We start from the raw sequence: 18059 nt of genomic DNA on the forward strand, positions 1-18059 counted from the left end.
GCGTATCCGTTTCGCGTTCTTTATGGCCCAGAGTGAAACGTACTTCGCGGCCTCCAGTAATTCTATGCCAATGCTGGGGAATTGACTGTCCTCCAGTAGTTCCCCCACTACGAGCATTATGGATAACAACAACCATGCGTAGTGGAAGGTTTTACCCTACTCTTGGGCTTCATGACAGTTCTTCAAAATTTCACGCAGAAGAATTCAAACGAGTTGAACTAGACCCCCTCCGTGCACTGCTCGGCCAGTGTGACTACTGGCGCCGATACCTCATTGGCGCGGCACTTCCTCATAACTTTTCCGGCCATTTGTTGGGTTGCTACACGTACCCCTTTGTCCTTGATGTTGGAGATGGCATAGCCCCTTTTCTTCTTCTCCAACTTGTATTTTGTCTTCATTGCTTCTGCAAGGGCTAAATCACTGCCCTTTCCTTCGGCTATGGTTGCGGGGTCCTTTCCTTTGCAGGGGAGACGAGAAATGCGGTGAATGAGGTCTGTCGTGATGGGGATAAGCTCCTCCAACCATAGATACCCATCATGCACCAGGCAGAGCAGTTTCCTGATGACGAAAATGGTGATGGGCACGCGGTGGAAATGCGGTATCCATAGTAACTGCAATAACTCGGCCTTTTATACATCACGCAGCCATTTCCACAGCTCTAACATTGTCACCATCCCCTCAGTGTTCTGCTTCATGAGGTTCCTGGTCTCTAAGTGAGGGAACTTCTCGCAGTCAGCGAGGTCCCAATCTTCAAACTTCATGGTTGGCACGCGGCCCAGGTGTGTGCCTTCAAACACTATGTCCTCTGGGAGGAGCAGAGTCTGGAGTGAACTCTTGGTTTCATCCAAGTCCTTCGACACTTTGGTCTTCCCTTTCCACGAGGGGACATATGCAGGTGGTTTGGTTGCAAAGCGTATAGGTTGAATGTCCTCCTCCATATCTTCGTTGTCTTCTGTTGTGATGGTAAGGTCATGCAGATCCTCTTCTTCCTCATCTGTGTCGATCGTGACAGTGTTCCCTTTTTCTGCCATTGATAGCTTGCTGCGTAGTGGGTTCCTTGGGGACACGCATACGGGGGCCATTGCTTGTTTATCTTTCTTGGGCCTCGACGTTCGCGGTGATTTGGGGATTTCTGCCACAACCCCAGCGCCTTCTGGAACATCCTCCACCATTGGGGTCTGTGCGGCCTCGCCGGCGGTTACCTCTTCGATTCCCAAACCATCCTTAGTGGTTGTCATCGTATCTAGGTTGTATTCTGTCGCTCGCGAACTTAGGGGCTCAATTATCGCTCGGCTCTCAATGCTTAGTGTTCTGCTCAAGTGCTCAATTCTCAAATGACCAAGTGTTGTTCACTGGCTAGCCCTTTGTGTTTTATAGCACCTTTTGAATTCGAATTCGACCGTTCCCCCCAATTTCGGGCCATTAATGCTTTCTTAGCAGCTGATTTTCCCAAATCTTGCCCATAACTCACATCTTAAATGCTTGTCACCTGCTCCATTTGGCCTCAAATTGAGCATCCCATCATGAATAGTGACTCACAAGGTCACTTTACAGCCAATCCATGCAGCAGCGCAGCCCTCCGTGCACGGTCACGGACCTGTGACACTCTACTTCTACGCACATCCCCAATATCGCGCAACTTCCAAGAAGAATTGTTTAAAGACCCGCGCTTCCTTTCCACTACCTGGAGTGCTAGACTGTCCTTCCTACGACTATTCAAGTGGTCGCACCACCCATGTGGTGCTCCGTCCCGTCCTCCACCATGGTTCGCAAAGCATCCCCACCTTCCATAGTTGTGGTTGGCCTCGCGCACTTTACTACTTGCAACGCGTTACCCTGGTCATTACGTTTGGCGATATGCGGTCCAAGCTAAGGCAGCAAGCTAGCTAGTTCATAGCAATAGTTCTCCAATTTGTCAGTATGATCGTACACACCTTGCCTTACCATCCTTGTTTTTTTGACAAGAAATGCTTCCTTTATTTCATCTTCCAGCTTCTTGACCTTCGCGTCCATCAAAGCACTTTTCTCCCTTAGTTGTACCCGGTCTTTTTCAAGTCCATGAAGTCTAATGTTTCCCTGTTGAATTTCTTCCTCAAGTATTATGTGTTCTATTTCTCGTGGTTGTGTGATTCCTTTGTTTCAGGCTTCGCAGACTAATGTATCTACAGGTGCTGCTATGCGTGGACTAGGCTTCACATGCTCCATAGGGATTACAGCCCCTTCTTCATACTTCAGCTTCAGAAGTGCTTGTGCAGTCAAAGTTTTGCACATGGTCCTATAAGCCCATAACACTGTTGGTATGCATAGGTCCCAGTCAATGCGTCTCACATGGTGGACCGTGTTTAGCACTTCACACACCTTGTCAAAGGCTTCCCTGCACATAATCTTCGGTGCACTTGGTTGTATCATACTTCGTCGTTTACGCCCTCGTTGTGCCCGCTCCTAATTGTTGTTCTTGTTTTCTATCATGAGGACGGTGTGCATTCGTGCAGGTTGCATACCATACGCCTGTACCAATCTGGAGAGGTGGGCGCGCAAGTTGTTTCGTCCATCATACCCAGCTTCCATCCGCAGCTGAGGCTTTCCAAACTGTATAAGCATCATTGTTCTGCATTCACGCTAGTTCTCGAAACTACTTCAATGCGCACCCCACCATCTTGCGAGCGTAGGTCGCAATGCCCATTTCAGAGCATCAAAACGTTGTTGTTCTGGAGCCTCTCTTTCAAATTTGTTCAGGAATTAATCCACCACTGTCAAACCATCATACATAGGCAAATCCCTTACCTATGTTGTCACGCAGCGTAGTGATCTTACCATCATGTTGCAATTGAGCGTGGTTACCTCGTGTAACCGATTCTGCCATCATTCTATTTCCTCATCTGAATCTGATGTGCAGGAGCTTTCGCACTCCCACGAAATCCTACCATCCACTGTAGGATTTACCCAATCATGTTCCCTAGCAGTTATCTTATAGATATAGTCTAGATCATTGTCAACTGTCCCTATGTAGCGTGATCCTTCCGTAGGGTCTAAAGGTACCACTATGTGCAGTGACTTTTTCTCGAAATCACTTTGCGCTTCTTCAGGGTTATCACTCCGTTCATATCAGTGGCCTAATCGATTCCCAGTAGCACGAGATAGGGATTGTTATCATCGACAATCTCTATCACTTCGAAATTTGCAAGCGTGCTCGCACTTTTGATGTCTACTATTATTCCCTGCAACCTTCCCATCAGTAGGATCTTCTGCTAGTTCTCTCTTTGCAATTGAATAGGGGACCATTGCAACATGGGCCTACCCATGCGCTCCCATGTTTGCTTTGGCAGTACATTCGCGTCTGATCCTAAATCCAGAATCACTTGATCCATTTCATATTCCCTGATTTGCGCAGTCAATCTCATCTCTTTTCCTGTTCTTGTTGTGGGCTTCTCGAGCTTCTGGACTATGTGCGGTTCTCCTGACCCAGCGCACCTAGCGATGAGTTCCTGTAGTCTCTTCACAACCTTGTCGTCACGCAGCAGGTTCATGCATGTCTCTAGAAAGGTAGTAAGAATAGACGGGTCCATCTCTGGGTCTAGTTTGTCTTTACTACCTAAAGTGGAGGTATCCGTGAAGCTCTTCTTAGTTTCCATGAATGTCTCCTTTGCACTCTCCAAATCAAACTCTGGTTCCTTTGTAGGAGCCTTGCGCACCCAAGCAATTTCTTCGGGTTGCTTGCCCTTATCATCCCCTGTCATAATACCGCTTCGGAGCACGATGTTTACATTCGGGTCCTCTTTGCGCAGCTCAGACCTCATCATTTGCAGATTCTGAGTCGGGGGAGGCTGGAGTATTCCTTTATTGCGCAACCTTGCTATCAGTGTGGGGCAGTCCTCCGTCTCATGATCAAACTGGGTACAATATAAACATGATGCCCTTGTTGGATTTGTACAATCACAAACATAATTCCCTGGCCCTCTGCAATTGTAACAAATCAGTTGTCTGCGACCCCTTCCTGGTCCCATTCCACCTCGACCTCGTCCGCGCCCCTGAAATCCAGCACGCGCCATCCCTGTATTTTGATCGAGGGCTCGTGTTTCGGTCTGAACTCTGTAGGCAGGAGTCTGATCCATCATTAGTTCATAACTTCTACAGGTGTGTTCATCATGGCCTACTGACCTGCAGAAATTACAGAACAACTGTTGGGACGTCTGTGTATACTTTTGTAATAGGTGACAGTTATCTGTAGCATGCTTCCCTCCTATCTGACAAATCGTGCACCATAATGCAAGCGCAGTGCTCGGTCCTGCTTGTGCCTCTGGTCTCAATGGCATCGACCCTCCTCCCACTAGGTAGTTCACAAAGACTGGACAATGGTCCTTGTCATGCCCCTGGCCTTTGCATTTTATGCACCATACCTCCTTGTGTGCCTCTAGCCGAGTTGTCCTGTCCTGTTTCAAACTTTGCATTTTCAGACACAAATTTTTCAGTTGGGCATGGATTTGTTGGACTCCCAAGCCAGAATCTTGTATCGGGGCCTCGTCCAGTCTCATTGAAATCTCCAAAGCTTCGGCCTGGGTGGATAAATTCAGCTACGATAGCATCGTCCTTAGATGCGGTTTTAGTGACACTACAAACCATGTGCGGTGCTACCCATCTATCAAGGTTATGTTGGCTTCATGAATCATACCCTTCAGTCTTTAATCTAGCTCCCAGGGGGTCTTGCCTGGAAGCATCGCGATTTCCTTAAACCCGATAATCGACTGTGTCTCCATTTTTGGCCTGCTAAATTCCTTGTTCAGTGCAGCTTAGATATCCACAACCCCTGCGTTTTGGAATGCTTAATGTACCATGTCAGTGCGTGATCCTGCAATGCACTTACCAGTGTTGCCTTCTTTATATTGTCATCCACGACTCCTCATGCTTCCCATACAACTTTTACCGTGAACCAAAATTGGTCTAGATCTTCATTCCCTACTCCTTTGAACACCGGTAATTTTATCGCGCTTACCATATTGAACTGTGGTGGTCGCGAAGGTGGTGTGGGCGGAGATGGGGGTGAAGATGGTGAGACTGGTGGTGGTGTAGGTGGAGGTGGTATGTGAAGAATTCGTTGCCTTATCAGACTGATCGCACTTCTTGGTGAAATTTTCGCGAGCTCTTCTTCACTTTCTCGCCAAGGCGAAATCAAGGGGCTATTTTCTATATTTGTGCTACCTTCATTTCAATAGATCCTCCCATTTTGCATAGCCCTAAACATCAATTTATTCGCATAACCCACTTTTCACATAATAGCATTTTAATCCAAGTGTTCAAAGATTTAATGTACTTACCTCACGGTCCTTTGAGGAAGCGTCATTCCGCCTCGTTGTAGCTGACTGAAGTATCTACCGCGAACTCGATGATAAACCCTCCTATAATTCGATCGAGCCAATGGTCCACAGCACATGCAATATTATCTTCTGATGCTTCTAGTCTGCGCACCAACTCTGGAGTCCACACAATTGGTTTGTCGAGCCTAAACCTTCCTTGACTATCTGCTAGCTTCACGATCCACTCATACAACTCATAAGGGAAGGATGAAAAGAAAATTTCGTGGATTTCCGTATATAAGTAGTGCTCTAACCATTGTTCTTTCAATACTTGTGGATTCCTATTTTCCTGTGCCGTGAACTCGTGAATCTTTTTGTCCAACTAGCCTTCAATTTCTTTCTTCATCGGATTCCAGTGACACGACATCAGACATCCCTTATGCAGATCCTGATCCTGGCAATGGAACCATTTATTGGTTTGTTGGGGCCTAACCTAGGTTCAGAGGTGATTTAGCCAAACAAATCCCAGTACTACTAGCCCTTTCGGCAACAGTCCACAAAGCGTGGACTAAGGTCTCACCTGAAGTAGTATGGAAGGGTGCTAGAACCAGGTTTCTGCACCTTGGAGATGTTTGATGAGTTCAAGTGGTCCGCGGTTCGACCCTGTGCGCACGTCGCTATGCGCACTTACCCGTTCCTCGTAGCCTAAGATGTAGCCATCACACAACCCTACTCGGGGCCTGAACGTTGTTATTACCCAAGTCTTTACTAATATTCCACCATTAGTTAATTAACTTAGCTTACTTGCATGTGTAAAATAGACTTAGCAATATAAATCATTCATACAAGTGTGCGCAATAAATAAACAGGGTATTTGCAATTGATATCAAACATGTAATAACTCAGGAATAGATACACAGAATTTGGACAAAACTTATTTTATTATTCTCTTCTCCAGTTACAGACTCAACTCCGCCCTACACACTCAGCTGCAGGGGTCCGTGCACTCAGTTGTGGACAACTAGGTCTTTGTGCACTCAGCTGCAAAGCTTTCTCCTACTCTACAACCCAAAGAAACACTTAGATACTTACTACACAATCCCTTGAACTTGTTCCTATTCCATACTTGGTTCTTACTAACCATCTTTTACACTTAGAGCCTTGCTCTATCTATATAATCCCATGGTCCGTGGACCATGGGTAAGCGGACATTACATTACAAAGTAGGGCGGACAACCCTATGACTCTAACATACTTCCACGCCTGCAATTCGCGGGGCTTTACAACATTATTCGATCAAAATATGGGCTTTGAGCCCCAAAACATGCTTCGGGGGGGATTCCATGCCCAACAAACCTGCAACAGGAGCAATGCCCGGTTTCGGTGAACCATCCAAATGATGAAAGAGGGAACTGGGTGACAGTGTGAGCTGCCTCTGAGCAGAAGAAAGTGAAGAAGTGGTGCCATCACCATCTGTAGTAGTAAGATCGGGATATCAAGGAGAAATGAAGCAGCACATCAAATAATATACCATTCACTCATAAATCTATGTAATCTGCAATAGCAGAAGTATTCCATCTTACCTGAGCATGGTCTTAGCAAAGTTCTAGTAAGAGCTGCAGCCAAAGGATGGGCAGAGCTAGCCTCTCTGCAGAGGCATTGGACCAAATGACAGTAAACCCCGGTTACCCAGTGAGTAGGTACCCTTATCTGATGCAAACAAATCTAAACCATTGAAAGCCTCTGTCCCATATCGACGGTGGCAGAATTCACATATGGACTGTTGAGATCATGTACATCTGGAGGATGGTACCTCAAGATCGAGAACCATTCAAAACCATAGCAGGGGTTAGAAACGTGATTTAATAAAACATTAACCATTGCATTTAATACCCAGACCATCGTATAACAAACAAAATCCGAGGACTGATCTGTGCAATAAAACCATTAACGCTATATAAGATGTGAAAGTAAGGTCAGGTACACACGTACCTTTTTAATAAAATGTGATACATTATTCAATAAAATTGTGTTACATATAAAAAAAAAATTAACTGTGTTAGGTTGCGGGTAGATGTGTTACAAGTGGTATCAGAGCCCAGGATTCAACATTGTGACCTTATGGAAAATATCATTAAAAAAACATTTTGTTTCACAGAGGGGAGAAAAGCATGCATAGAGGAGCATCATCTACACCATCATGAAGAGTGGCCACCAGAATAGAATTTACACCACATATGGGAACTAATCCGGAGCTATGGGTGCAGTTGGGAGAAGGCACCCATAGTAATACAAATACAATGCTACTAGAAACTGTGAAACAACTTCGAGCTAAAATGGAAAATCTGAGGGAAAATAATGAGAGATTAAGGCTCAAACAAGAAATAATATTGAAGAGTCTCTCTAACAAACAAAACCAAAGGAATCTAACTCCTAGTCGGGAGGAGGAGAATAGAAACGAAGAACACCAATAGCGAGCAAAATATTTCCGGTTAGAGAATGAAGAAGGGTCATAAAATGTATCAGGTGGTAAAGGTAACAAGAGATAAAACATTGAATTACTGGGAGACTTAAAAAAATCAAACCCTCGATGTATGATGGAGAAAAAGAAGAAACTCCTAAAGCCTGGTGAATTAACATGCACAAGTACTTTTAGATCTATGAATACGAAGATAATCTAAAATCCAGACTCGCCATTTTCTAGCTGCAAGGAAAAGCTACCTTGTGGTGGGAGGAAGTCAAAATGGTACGGGGGGTGGATGAAAAAGAAGTTACATGGGAGCAGTTTCAAAATTATTTTAAGGATAGATATCTCACTGAATGATTTTATGACGAGAAAGCCAAATAATTCCATGATCTTAGATTGGGACAACAAACTATGGATGAGTTTGTGACCAAATTCATGTCGCTATTAAGATATGTACCTTACATACGTGAGGAAAAAGCTAAAGTGCAGCGTTTTGTTAGCAATTTACCAACTTTTATGAAGGAGAGAATAGAGTTTGACAATCCAAAAACCATGGATGAAGCTATACGAAAGGCTAGAATCTGCTATCAGCAAATGAAGCAAAAAGGAGAAGGTAGTAAAGGTTGGATGGAAAAAAAGGGATAGAAGAATGCATTCAGTGCTAGAAATGCAAAACCTAGAAATCCCATAAATATTTTTAAGAAACCTCAGAATGGAATGCTAGGGAAAATCAGGAGAAACCAAGACAACCAGTTGAGAGTCGAGCTACAGAAGCCTCCAACAAACCTGAGGGCAGCCAACAGCAGAGGTCGTCGTTGCAATGTTGGGGTTGTGGAGAACCCCATTATTACAAAAACTGCCCCCACCATACTAGAGCAAGACAAGTGGAAAATGTTCAAGAAGCTTCTATAGTTGGAGATTTGGCCCGAAGCATTCCCCAAATAAACACAGCCTTGGAGGATAACCAAGCCGAGTATCAGCCTTCCATGGTGGAGTTTGAAGGTAAAATTGCTAATCATCATGTATCCATTCTAATTGACCCAGGAGAAAGTTTGAGCTATGTTAGCCCTAAGATAGTTGAATTATGTTACTTAAACTCTGTCAAGTTGAAAACCCCTTGATTGGTCCAGCTAGCCACTAGGGCTAATCGTAGGGTCTCTGTTAAGGTAGAAAAATTGCCTATTAGAAATAGTTGGGCAGCCAGTAAGGGTAAATTTAAATATGTCACCCTTAGGGTCCTATGATGTACTTATAGGAATGGACTGGTTAGAAAAACATTGGTCAGTTTTTAACTGTAAATATAAGTCGATAACTACCTCTCTGAGGAAGGGGTTAGACAAGAAATTCAGGGAATTCGAAAAACTATTAAACTACGTCATATCACTGCCAACCAATTAAGTAAATGTGCATTCGAAAGGGTTGTGAAGTGTATGTTGTAAAAGTTGGTTATACCAATTCCAAGGATAAAACAACCACTTTGAGGGACATACCTGTTATTCAGGAATTTGCAGACATTTTTCCTGAGGAGATACCAGGATTACCGCCAAAAAGGGATATCGACTTTACCATAGAATTGATACCAGTGGTTGCTCCAGTATTGAAAGCTCCTTATCGTATGAGCATACCTGAGTTAACTGAACTCAAGATGCAATTGCAAGAACTATTGGATAAAGGGTACATTCGCCCAAGTGTGTCACCCTGGGGGGCACTTGTGTTATTTGTAAGGAAAAAGGACAACACCCTATGACTGTGTATTGATTATCGACAACTTAATAAGTTGACTATCAAAAATAAGTACCCACTGCCAAGAATAGATTATTTGTTTGACCAAGTGAAAGGAGCCACTATATTCTCCAAAATAGACCTACGGTCAAGTTATCATCATATCAGAGTAAAAGAAGAAGATGTCTGCAAGACAACATTTAGAACGCGTTACGGGCATTACGAATTCATTGTATTGCCTTTCGGACTCACCAATGCACCAACAACCTTTATGAGTCTGATGAATGGCATTTTTCATCCTTATTTGGATAAATTTGTTTTAATATTTATTGATGATATACTGATTTACTCTAAAAATTTGAAAGAACACCAAGAACACCTCCAAATAGTACTTCAAGTCCTAAGGGAAAATCAATTGTACGCCAAATACAGTAAATGTGATTTTTATAAAAATCAGATTCAGTATTTAGGCCACATTATATCCTCAGAGGGTATAGTAGTAGATCTGGAGAAGATTAGGACCATCATGAATTGGACAGTTCCCAAAAATGTAACCGATATCAAATCTTTCATGGGCTTGGCCGGTTATTATCGACAATTCATAAAGGGGTTTTCAAAAATTGCATACCCTATCACTTCTCTACAGAAAAAGGGAAGGGCCTTTCGTTGGACAGAGGAATGTCAGTGTAGCTTTGAACTGCTGAAACAGTTATTAACCACAACCCTTGTATTGGGAATAGCGGAGCTGGAGAAGGAATTCATTGTATGCACAGATGCTTGTGAAGAAGGGGTTGGAGGTGTGTTAATGCAGGAAGGGAAAGTGATAGCCTATGAATCTTGAAATCTTAAAGATGGCCAAAAAAGATATTCATCTTACAACCTAGAATTGACAGTTGTGGTCCACGCCTTGAAAATGTGGCAACACTACCTATTGGGGAAGAAATTCCTTCTAATGACATATCACAGTAGTTTGACCTGTTTCTTCAAACAACCAAACTTAAACGCTCGACAAGCAAGATGAACAACCTTCCTAAGTGAATTTGATTTTGATATTAAGCATTTGAAGGGGAAGGAGAACCGTGTGGCAAATGCCTTAAGCCGGAAAATGCATCACATCTATGAGATCTCATTCAGTAAGGTGGAAAGTAAGCTTTTAAGTCAAATTAAAGAAGCAGCTATGAAGGATCCTGAATATGATTTTCTTTGGCAGCAAGCTAAGAAAATAGTAGATTTGGGGAAACAGAGTGACTATGGTATAAACTGTGATCAGATGTTGACTTTTAGAGGAAGAATCTTTGTGCCAAATCAAAAAGCTATCAAACAATACATGCTGGACGAATTTCACAGAAGCCTGTATATGGCACATCCAGGCTATCAAAAGTTGTTTTCAGCAATCAAAAAGAATTATTTTTGGCCTGGGATGCGAAAAGATATTGTAGACTATTTGGCTAAATGTTTAGAGTGTCAGCAGGTTAAAGCAGAACACCAACACCCGGCTGGTCTACTGCACCCACTCCCTATTCCTGAATGGAAATGGGACACAATTACATTGGATTTCATAACTGGATTGCCTAGATCCAGAAGGAAAAACGATTCCATTATGGTGGTGGTGGACAAATTAAGCAAAACAACTCATTTTATTCCTGTTAAGTCTACTTATAAAACTGTGGAAATTGCTGACATATTCATGAAAGAAATTTTTAAATTACATGGGTTACCCAAAGTGGTAATATCTGATAGAGATGTTAAGTTCACCTCTGCTTTCTGGAAAGCTTTATTTGCAGGTTTGGGAACTCAGATTCAGTTAACACTGCCTATCATCCGCAAACGGATGGGCAGACTGAATGAGTGAACCAAGTGTTAGAAGACATGCTTTGAATGTACACGATGCAGCAACCTGCTAAATGGGAGGAATACCTCCACTTAGTAGAATTTTCCTATAATAACAGCTACCATGAATCCCTCAAAATGAGTCCTTCGAAGTACTGTATGGGAAGAAGTGTCGAACTCCGACAAATTGGAGTAGTCCCGAAGATAAATTAATTTTAGGACCTGACATGCTGATAGAAATGGAACAGACAGTAAAGAAGGTGCGCCAGAATTTAAAAGCTACCCAAGATAGGCAAAAAGATTACGCTGATAAAAAAAGAACCTATAGGGAGTTTGGAGTGGGGGATCATGTATATGTAAGAATAAAGCCTAGAAAAAGCTCTTTAAAATGGGGGGATGTGCGAAGTTAGCTCCTCGTTACTATGGACCTTTTCAAATTTTGGAAAGAGTTGGGCCTATAGCTTACCAGCTTGCTCTGCCAGGCCACCTACGAATTCATAATGTGTTTCATGTGTCATTACTTAAAAGATATATATATGACCCCAGGCATGTCATTAATTGGCAGGACGTACAGGTAAAGGAATAAATGATAGTATTTATTCTTTCCTTTTCCTCTCTTTTGCCTTATTATTATTATTTTTTACTTCTCCAACCATTGCATATAAATGATTTAAAAAAAATTTATGATGAATGCAGGTAGAACCGGACGGAGAATTCCTGGTCAAACCCCTACGTATTCTAGAACGAAGATAAATAATGCTCTGGAAGTGAGCTATCATCCAAGTTAAAGTGAAATGGAAGTACTTTGGCCTAGATGAAGCTACTTGGGAAGATGAAAGATTTATGCAACAAGCTTACCCTACTTTGCTTCAGTACTAGGAGAACACCAAGGACGGTGTTGCACATAAGTGGGGGGAGATGTAACACCCCTGATTACTTTAGTTTTATTTTCTGTCTTTTACAAACATATTTAATTGTTAAGAAAATACCTCTTATGGAGGTTAACAGGTTGTTTTGTTAGTTAAGAACCTAATTGAGTTAGGAATTACTTTTAATTCTTATTTAAAAGAAATGATTAGAAATTACCAAAATATGTGTTATCTGAGGAAAGGAAAGCTGATGGGGGACCACAAGAGTTCCTAACTCCCAAAACAGTTGGAGGAAACAGTTACCCCATACTCCAAGGGACTTTCCTTAAAGAAAGGATCCAAGGAAGAGGAGGGGGTCGGTGTTTTTTCAGAAAGGCAAGAATGGAGAATTGGGTTGAGGTTGTGTGCTGCCCAACAGTTCAGTTCTTGATCTGGGAAAGACTAGTGGAAATCTCAACCTCTGTGAACAATAATCAGGCTAGGTCAAGGAAGAATCTGACTGCGTAGATTAAGCTTTAAAGGAAGCTCTTAACTGTAACCATTGTTTGGGAGTTGGGAGAGCTTGGGGGGAGAATGGTGAACAAACCATTCTCGTTGGCAGGGAGGTGTGGCCGTAGCCCAGGAGCTTTCTTCGTTAAAATGCAAATAAGTATTCTCGGCACATATTTACAATTTTGGTAGTTGATAATTTTAGGATAATGAAATAAGAGAGAAGGAAAAAGCATTACTATAGAATGCATTGAAATAGAGTTCTGAGGGGTTAAGGGGTAAAGTAGTTTTAGATTTACCAGTTTATGGTATTAGAGATAACTAACCGAGAATAGAGTATGAGGAGGTTCTTTATAAATAAAATAGAAACTTTCTTTCTACTACTCGTACAGTGTTGTTATTTTTGCATGTAAGTAAATGAATATGCAATAACATTTTCATGTTGTAATGATTTAACGATTATATGAAGAGATTGAATTAATATCCTTAAAGTCGTGACCAGTATTATAGATAAGTAAACTAAACTTCTGGCCGTGCTTTCGAGTTACTGGTACCAAAATAGATTTTATATAACAGTACAGTATGAGTGCAATAATGATTTATTTCATAAGAAAATATAATGGAACTATTAAAGTAAATGTAATAATCCAAGAAAAAACAAATCACAGTATGCACTAGCTATGTTAGGGTAGTGTTATTGTGTTAGGAAACATGATAATACACTCTCGGCGGAATTTTGCGATTCAAATAAAAACAGACATAGAAAACCCTAAGATAATCTACAAAGAGAGAAACATTGCTACCAACGTTGTTATACATTAAATAAACAGTATATAAATTAAGAATAGGATAGCCATTGAGCCAATTCTGCTGAAAACACGGGTGTACCGCTTAACCAATAAAGAATACAAAAACGAGAAAGTGGTATTGAAACCAATTGTTCCAGATTTCATGAAGAAAATTAAAAAGAATGCCTATAATGTTAAAAAGAGAAGCATAGATAGAATACAAATCCTAATTGACAATGAGCCATAGCAGGGCATTATTTTAAACTAGTTCCCAATTTGAGGAAACTGTAAAATCTAAGATGAAAACATTTAAATCCTTCTTTGTCAAGCCATGAAGGGCTGATAAATATAAACACTATAATTGGAAAGCAGGACTAAGGGCATTATCTTAAACTAGTTCCCAATTTGGGGAAACTGTAAAATCTAAGATGAAAACATTTAAATCCTTCTTTGTCAAGCCATGAAGGGCTGATAAATATAAACACTATAATTGGAAAGCAGGACTAACATTACACTAGAGCATAATTATCCGCTACTCTGGTAAATATTAATTAAAATAATAACTATCTCTAAGCAATCCAGAACTAAAAGCGACAGGCGAATTAGTTAAGCAATGCAGTGTCAAGATACATCGTATTAACCCTAAGGGTCACCAAAACAAACAACTAAGTGGAAATTAATAGTTTTTACAAACGGCCTTCTGTAGAGCGAAGTATCCAAACGGATAGGAGTAAACCCTTAAAAGTTTTCGACAACAAAACTTATCAGACCTTCCAAGAAATTAAAAGAGCTCGGACAACCTATGTAGTGGGGTGGGAATGATGGGTGATATCCTAAAGGTTGTCTTCTTGAGAACAGCATGGGAACCCTACTTCTCCCCTACATCAAAACCATACAATCTCAATTATATACATATATGACAAACAAAATAAATAACAGTCCAAGCTAAGAGCCCAACATGAAGATTTATACCTGGGTGGAGGGTCCTCTTCCTAGGTCAAACTACTCCGTGAGAAGAACCTGCAACAGGAGCAATGCCCAGATCCGGCGAACCATCCAAATGAAGAAAGAGGGAACTGGGTGACAGTGCGCGATGCCTCTGAGCAAAAGAAAGTGAAGAAGTGGCGGCCATCACCGTCTGCAACAGTAAGACCAGGCTATCAAGGAGAAATGAAGCCGCACAGCAAAGAAAACACCCTTCACTCATAAACCTCTGTAATCTGCGATAGGAGAAGTATTCCATCTTACTTAAGCATGGTCTTAGCAAAGCTCTCGTAAGCGCTGCAACCAAAGGATGGGAGGCGTTGTACTGAATAATAGTAAACCTCAGTTCCCGAGTGAGTACCCTTATCTGATGCAAACAAATCTAAACCTTTGAAAGCCTCTGTCCAGATCGACGGTGGCAGAATTCACATATGGACAACTCAGCTCGTGTACATTGGAGGATGGTACCTCGGTATCCAGAACCATCCAGAACGATGAGCCCGTGAGTTAATAAAACATTAACCATTCCATTAATTACCTAGATCTGTGCAATGTTGGAATTTCTGATAATTCTAAACAAAACTGAAAAACAGAACAATACTCTGTTTTAACACAGTGGAAATAAAAATCGTTTGCGGAATACGGTGTTTCAGCAACGCTGAAACTGGTGTTTCAGCAACGCAATTTCATCAGTTGCTGTTTGTAGTGTATCAGCAACGCTGAAACTAGTGTATCAGCAACACTCTGTCTTGACGTCAAGACTATTTTCTGGTTACAGTGTAACAGCAACGCGCAACGCAAAAAAAACTTGTATTCATTAACAATAAACTAACTGTTACAAAAACATCTTCCTCACATAGAGGGATTTTCACAAAAGATTATGTTGAAGAGCATCTTCCTCTTGACAAAGGGATTACAACAGGAATGCTTCTGTTCCACAAACCAATTTCTGCTATCTCGGAAAATTACAGTTTGAGCACTGTTGTGCGTTACAAAAAAGACTCTCTGTTATTCTTCTAACCTAAAACAAAACTGTTGTTCATTACATTTATATGTTAAAACATATTTGGCTTTAAACAATAAGATAATAAAAATATCTTCTAAAGCTTATCTGCGTATTGAATGCAGCAAGCGGTGATGCCTTTTGAAGAAATGAAGTCGGCTGTTGCAGGGGAATTTAATGCTGAAAATTTAATGCACATTAATGTGGAAAATATCAAGCACGAATTTGAGGCATCCGGCAGTGTGGAATATCTACAGCAAATCAAATTTCTGTCCAGCTGTTTATGTTGCAGTTGGAATTAAATTCCAACACTCCCCCTTAATTTCAACTGCTGGGTTTTTTCTGCATACCCAGGCATTTCCTGAAATGATCAAAACTTTTCTTTCCCAATGGTTTTGTCAAGATGTCAGCGAACTGATCCTCTGTTCTACAGTGCTGCAAAACAATCTCACCATTGTTAACCAATTCACGTATGAAGTGAAATTTGGTATCTATGTGCTTTGTCCTCTTATGAAAAACAGAGTTTTTAGACAATGCTATTGCTGAACTATTGTCACAGTAAATGGTTGTGCCCTTTTCTTGTTCATGACACAAATCTCTGAGAACTCTTCTCAGCCACACTGCTTGGCATGCTGCTGCTGTTGCTGCCACATACTCTGCCTCTGCTGTTGACAAAGACACAACTGGTTGCTTCTTGGAAGCTCGTGAGATGGCTCCCAATCCCATATGAAACACATATCCCGATGTGCTTTTCCTATCATCAACACTTCCAGCCCAATCACTGTCAGTGTAACCTGTCAACATGAAACTTTCAGAAGAGGAGTATAAAATATCAAACCCCTTCATTCCATTTACATACCTTAGAATCCTCTTGGCTGCCTGCCAATGAGTCTCTTTCGGTCTTTCCATAAATCTGGAGATTAAACTCACAGCGTGCATAATGTCCAGACTAGTTGCAGTCAAGTACATAAGGCTGTCAACTATGCTCTTGTACAGTTTTGGATCAAAATGAACTGGGTCATCAACATGACAATACAAAGCGAATAATGAATTCAGACCGGTATTGTTACTTACCTCTCCTTGTTCGTAAATCTCATTCAGATTTCTGAATCTTGGTCTTCTTGGTGTGCTTGGAGTTCCATCCGAACTTGAGGGTATTTCTGATCCCTGTGGTGTGCTTGGAGAAGCACTTCCTTGACTTCTCAAAGCTGTTTGAATTCCAGCTTGTGGTGTGGTTTGTTGTACTTGTTGTGGTGGAGGAGGAGCCACCAAGGAAGGATTATTTGCTGTTGTCCCTTCCTCTTCTTCTTTGTGAGACACAATTCTCTTCACATTCACTGTCTTCTCTAAGCTTCCATCCCAAGCTTCATCTTCAATGCACTGCACATCTCTGCTTACTATTAATTTCTTGGTGGATGGATTATAGAGTTTGTATGCTTTTGACTCATCAGAATAGCCAATAAAGACACACTTCTCCCCCTTACTATCAAGCTTCTTCCTTAACTGATCTGGTACATGTGCATATGCTACACAACCGAATACTCTCATGTGAGTGACAGTTTTCTTTTGACCACTCCATGCTTCTTCTGGTATTTTGTTCATGACAGCTTTAGTTGGGCATCTATTCAAGATATAAACTGCGCAAATGACAGCTTCTGCCCAATACTCATGCGGCAAATGTTTTGCCTTCAGCATACTTTTGACCATGTCAAGAATGGTCCTATTATTCCTTTCGGCAACACCGTTTTGCTGAGGTGTATACCTCGTGGTGAACTGCTTTTGTATGCCATTCTCTCTGCAAAAACGCAGAAAGTCTTTGGAGATGTACTCTCCTCCTCTATCTGTTCTGAGCACTTTGATATAATGCCCACACTGCTTCTCAACAAGAGTTTTGAAGTGGCGGAATTTCTCAAACACTTCACTCTTCTGTTTCAGCATATACACCCATGTCTTTCTGGTGTAATCATCAATGAAAGTTAAAACATATTTATTTCCAGCAAATGATGGTATTTGCATCGGTCCACACACATCAGAGTGAACAATTTCCAAGGGTGCTTTTGCCCTTATACTCTTTCCTGCTGGAAAGCTTTCTTTGTGTTGCTTGCCCAAGATGCAGCCTTCACAAAGGCTGTCCGGTTTCTCGATCAATGGCAATCCCTTTACCATTCCCTTTCTGTGCAACAGATTCAAGCCTCCGAAATTGAGATGTCCAAATCTCAAGTGCCACAACCAATTCTCATCTTTCACTTGTTCCTGAAAGACTTCTTGTGTTACAGCTGCAATAGTTCTTCCTTCCTTCAAATCTGCCCTGAGTTTGAGAGAAAACATTCTATTGCTGGTCATATGCACCTATGCAATGATCTTCTTACTTGGAGGTATGTCTCTGATTGTACACATATCATCTTTGAAGAACACATTGTAACCTTTGTTAATGAGTTGTCTAATGCTCAAAAGATTACATTTCAGACCAGGTACATAGTATACCTCTGGCACAATCATCTGTTCTCCATTTCTTGCTCGGATACTAACTCTGCCCTTACCCTTGACAGATATCTTACTATCACTTGCTGTTGTTACCTCAGATTTCACATTTTCATCTAGATTGGCAAACATTTC

General features: G+C 41.6%; 1 long non-coding RNA gene across 1 annotated transcript; it reads right to left on the reverse strand.

Annotated features, from left to right (window-relative positions):
• Positions 1-13981: 13981 nt before the first annotated feature.
• LOC149166225 (uncharacterized) lies at positions 13982-14927 on the reverse strand. The gene is made up of 2 exons (XR_016260406.1): positions 14429-14927; positions 13982-14335 (listed from the first exon to the last, which is right to left on the reverse strand). It is a non-coding gene; the product is annotated as an uncharacterized LOC149166225 (long non-coding RNA).
• Positions 14928-18059: the final 3132 nt, after the last annotated feature.

Source organism: Pinus tabuliformis, chromosome 5_1 (assembly GCF_031772625.1).
Source record: "Pinus tabuliformis cultivar Carrire ecotype Pingquan chromosome 5_1, CPIR1, whole genome shotgun sequence".
Taxonomy (NCBI): domain Eukaryota; kingdom Viridiplantae; phylum Streptophyta; class Pinopsida; order Pinales; family Pinaceae; genus Pinus; species Pinus tabuliformis.